This window comes from Dama dama, chromosome 26 (genome assembly GCF_033118175.1).
Source record: "Dama dama isolate Ldn47 chromosome 26, ASM3311817v1, whole genome shotgun sequence".
Classification (NCBI taxonomy): domain Eukaryota; kingdom Metazoa; phylum Chordata; class Mammalia; order Artiodactyla; family Cervidae; genus Dama; species Dama dama.
In genome coordinates, this window is record NC_083706.1 from 35282303 (window position 1) to 35287812 (window position 5510).

Below are 5510 nucleotides of genomic sequence, written 5' to 3' on the forward strand. Positions count from 1 at the left end.
TTGCCTTGGTGGCTATAAACTGTGACCCTCACCAAACTAGTCCTCACACACCAGTGAGCACTAAGTGACAGAAATAGAATATTCAAAGAGAAGAACTAAAATATTACAGTCGAAGGAACCTTGAAGATATCCTTATTCAGTCACCATGATGAAGTGAAGAAGAAACTAAGGTCTTGCAAAGGGTTAGGAGATGAAATGAGACTAGAACTTAGGTCTTCTTACCATGAGGGACACTGCTCTTCCTCAATGCCCCATGCTGTCTTTCTCCTGAATTCAATGAAAACAGGAACTATGTTTTATTGAGAAAGCTGAATTAGGAAGAACACATCTATATGAAAATTCTTGTCCTCTGATACCAGTACGCTGTGATTTCCCTGGATAGAGCTCGTTTCACTTTTCCCATCTTCCCAACCCAGTGATTATAACTTTTTTCCTCTGAAATGCTGTGATGCCTGTGAACACTCACCTGCAGGGACTTCAGAATTCAGAACAAAATCCTTGTTGAACAGGAAAGGAGATCGAGGGAACATTGCCTCTTCGTGTGGAGAAATTTTATGGCATTTCTCCCAAGTGTGTAGTATGTGTGTGGTTGTATTTTATGAAATTTTTATGAGCGCACTTCTTTTCAGTTCTCCTTTTCCTTTTATGGTGGGCCTGTTCCTATTATTTTTCTGTAACCGAGATTTTATTTTTAAATATGAAATTGTGATTATGAAAAAAGGTTCTTTATTCCCAGAGCTGCACTCATGTATACATAACTTCTTCTGACTTATGTGGAAGCGACTCCCACATCAGAGCTTCAGTCCTGGGCCCATAATTTGCAAGCATCAAATGAAGCCTCATATTGCAATGCAAATTATAGTACCCAGGGATCTGCAGTATAATCACTCAGTTAGAAGGAAGGTAAAGAGGAGAGGAAATTACCATAATGGGCCACAAAATCTACACATGATGATGCTCAGAGGCCTAGATGGCAGATCTCACCACCATTCAAAAGATATGCTTGCTTTCCTCTGAAAATGTGTTCTCCTTGGTAAAGAAAGATGCTGTTGACCCTATCTTGGAGAAACTTGATCTTCAACTTTTTTTGGTAGTGATGGATTGGGCTGAATTATTCATGTTCTCTCATCTGAACTGTGAAATGGCCAAGTAGGAGTGGAAATCATTTTAGAAGCTAAATTTCAATGGATGAGCAGGCTGAAATATGGAAACATGGAATGTGAGAGAGAAGAGCATTCTATTAATAAGAGGAGGAAAAAGGATGGGCAAACCTGTAGAGACAGAAAGACCTGTCTGGGTGAATGAATCAATAAGATGTGGGACATACATACAGTAGAATGTAACTTAGCCATAAAAAGGCATGAAATTGAGTCATTTGTAGTGATGTGGATGAGCCTCAAATCTGCCATACAGAGTGCAGTAAGTCAGAAAGAGAAAAACAAATATTTTATATTAATGCATATGTGTGGAATCTAGACAGATGATACTGATGACCCTATCTGCAGAGCAGGAATAGAGACGCAGGCATAGAGAACGGGCCTGTGGACACAGCAGGGGAAGGAGAGGGGGCATGAATTGGGAGGTTAGGATTGATAGATATACACTACCATGTGTGAAATAGACAGCTAGCGGGAACCTGCTATATAGCACCAGGAGCTCAGCTTGGTGCCTGGTGATGACCTACAAGGGTGGGACGGGGGTGGAGGGGACGGGAGGGAAGTCCCCGAGGGAGGAGGTGTATGCTTATAGCTTGCTCACTTTGTCTACAGCAGAGACTAACACATCATTGTAAAGCAATCATACTCCAATCAAAAATTTTTTTAGCAAAGAAAGATTTGTCTGAGGAGAAGCACAGTCTCTCTGGGCTAAAGTGTGGGAGGAGATTATTTCAGCACACAGCCCCTTGAACTGAAGCACTCGTTACCCAGTGAAGCTTAGAGCCTGGACCCCTGAACCCTGATAAGGGGTTCATCTGAGGAGAAACTTTCTCTGATACCCTAAACATCTAACCTTGAGTCAGGATTCCAGAAAGCCATCTCTGTGAGGGATTAAAGAGACCTAGAACTCTTCCATTTTGAATCCTTGGATCTCCCCAATTGGGAGCAATCACAGTTTCTTCTAAGATGATACCTAATGGAATATTGAACATAGGTGACTCTTCCTCACATCACTTATAAACTAGCAAAGGATAATCCAATATTTCTTATAAGAAATATTTGTTATTACATTCATAAAATTCTTTTTTTCCCAATTATTCACCAAACAATTATTGAGTACCTACTAAGCATGGAGATAGAAAAACAAATAAGATACACTCCCTTCCAATGTCCTCTTCTTGGAAGTGCTGGAGATGACAATCAGATATGCAATTTTAAGGATCTATGGGAATATAAATGCTAGGGGAATGTGAATGAATCATGGGAGCCAGAGGAAGAGTAGTGACCCCCACCTAGGTGGATGCAAGTCAGTGATAGACTGCCCACACTGAATCATATGGGAAATAGTATTTGACCAAGAAAATGGGGGCTGGAGCGAGAAAGAAACACGGGGGAGGGTATTCCAGGAAGGAGGGATGGCAGCAGAATAGCAGAGGCTATAAAGAGCAGGATGTGGGTGGTGAGCATCAGACTGGAGTTGCTAGAACATCGTAGGATGGAGTCTTTCCTGTGGCTGCTGTGACACATCACCGCAAACACAGGGGCTTAAAACCACATAGACGTGTTCTCTTTACAACTTTGGAGGTCAGAAGTCCACACTCAGTATCACAGGGCTAATGTCTAGATGTTGGCAGGGCTGATCCCTCCCGGAAGCTCTAGGAGAAAACCTGCTTCTTTGTCTTTTTCATCTTCTGCTGTTGGTCTGCATTCCTTGGCTTGTGGCTCCACCTTCATCCACCTCAGAGTGAATGATTCCAGTCTCTGCTTTTGTCATCATGTTACCTTTTCCTGTGATTCTTCTCTCCCAATCACGGCTTCCTCATTGACCTTCTCACCTCCCCGTGTGAGGACCATTGTAAGCAGATTAGGTCCACCCAAATAATTTTAGGACAATCTCCCCATTTCAAGATGCAATGTAATCACAGCTGCAAAGTCCCTTTTTGTAAGGTAATGCTGACAGTTTCCAGATTAGGATGTGAACATACTTGGGAGGCTATGATTCAGTCTATCCCACAGGGAAAAGTGGGAAATGAGATCTAGGAAGCAAAAGGGAATCCAGAGAAAGAGGATGTCGTAAGCCACATGAGAAGCTTGACTCTAATCCCGTAGTTGGTGAGGAGTCATAAACTGGGCAGACATTACACAGTGTAGAAGCTGGACTGTGGGGGACTCACTGAAAGTGGAAAAACTACCAGGGAAGCTACAGTGAGAGTTAATGAGAAACACCACTTATGCCTGAATACTAGACAAAATGCTTCCCATTCCCACATAATCCTATGTAAAAAAAAAAAAAGATAAATGAACTTTATGTTCGAATTTTCATAAATCCTTATTAGGGAGTTCTTTCAATTACTTTAGTTGGAACAACAAACCAGTACTTGATGATATGATTAATGATCAAACTGGGACACTTCTGAGATGGCCCCATTGAAAGTTACACAGGGATAACAGGCCTGTTCCCAGCCAAACTGGACATATGGTAGCCCCATGTTTGGAGAAGCCACACTGGCCTGAAATGGTTTGAATCAGTGCTGGTCCAGGGTGTTAGAGAGGTCTCCTGACTTACTCAGTCAGAAAAAAGCAAAGACAATTAATTAAACTGCAGTAATAGTAATTTTTCCTGGGATTATGACCTCACAATCACATGTTACATGGTGTTATAAACAAGGGTTTGAAAGATTACTTCCAAATGAATATATTAAGTGATTACATACTGTAGATTACAATGCACAGTTGGAAAAAAACCCTGCTGTTTGATGGGTTCTTGAGACTTTAGGAAATGTTTCCAGAGACATTTGGATTCTGAAAGTGCTGTGTCTCAAACACCACAGAATTGACCATGATTTGCTCTAGAAAACTATGTTATTTCTACAGGTGGTTCCAGCCATGAAAGAAACTCTGATGTCAAAATTGCACATGAGAAGCTTGAATAAAACTCCTTCAGGAAATATGAGTAAGGATGTTAATTTCTAAATTAATATCTAATATCTTGAGTACTATTTTAAATATGTATATGTAGTTAAATTAATAATTTAAATATAGACATTTGACTATTGATTCAATTTTCCCCCTCAAAAAAAATGATTGAGATAAGATTATCTTCCAACTGAAAAAGCCAGGGGGCTCTGTTTGAAACGATGGTGGCTCCTATTCTGACATATGCAGTATTTTGAAAGTAAACCTGTAGGATTTGATAGGTAGGATGCTGGGTGAAGGAGAAGGGTAGTCAGTAGGGTAGGAGGTGATATCACCAACTGAACTCATCTATAGCAGAGACATATGCTTACAGGGGTAGGTAGGATGCATGTAGATATTGGAGAGGCTAAATGACCATAGAATTTTATGTTTGCAGAAGTTAATGAAATAGACCCAGAATGTGTGGCGCAGTACAATCAAGTGGCCTTGGGATTTCTAATAGCACCCATCTAAAGGGACTCCTGGACTTTCCAGGTGGCGCTAGTAGTAAAGAACCCGCCTGCCAATGTGGAGACATCAGATATGCAGGTTTGATCCCTGGGTTGGAAAGATCCCCTGGAGGAGGGCATGGTAACCTACTCTAGTATTCTTGACTGGAGAATCCCATGGACAGAGGAGCCTGGCAGGCTACAATCTGTAGGCCTCCTGAAGACAAGAGTTGAGACTACACTGTAGTCAAACCTGGTACAACCAGGATGGGGAACTGGTAGGCTGGGGCCGGGTGAGGCCAAAAGGAGTCAGAGGCCAATATGTAGGGTTGAGGCTGACTCAGAGACATATGCCTCTGGGTTTCTTGGCTCTCAAAACTGAGGTGTGAAGAAAGAAAGGGGAGGCAAACACACATACAAATGAAAGAGAGAGAGCAAGTTTAACTATTGTCATAGACAAAACATGACTGTCCTCCCAAAATTCATATGTTGAAGCCCTAACTCCTAAGGCGATGGCATTAGGAAGTGGGGTATTGGGAAGGTGATGAGGTTTAAATGAGTTCATGAGGGTGGAGCCCCTATGATGGGATGGGTATTCTTATAAGAGGACTCAACAGAGCCTCTCTCTCTGCCATGAGAGGGTATAAGGAGAAGGCAGGTGCATGCTACATCACTTCAGTTGCATTTTCCTCTTTGCGACCCTATGGACTGTAGGCTGCCAGGCTCCTCTGTCCATGCGATTTTCCAGGCAGTGATACTGGAGTGGGTTACCATGCCCTTCTCCAGGGGATCTTCCTGACCCAGGGATCGATGCAGCATCTCTTATGTCTCCTGCATTGGTAGGCGGGTTCTTCACCACTAACAAAGCCCCAGAGAAAAGGCAAAGATGGCCAATTGCAAGCCAGAAACAAAGACTCATGTATCCGCCAGCACCTCAACCTTGGACTTC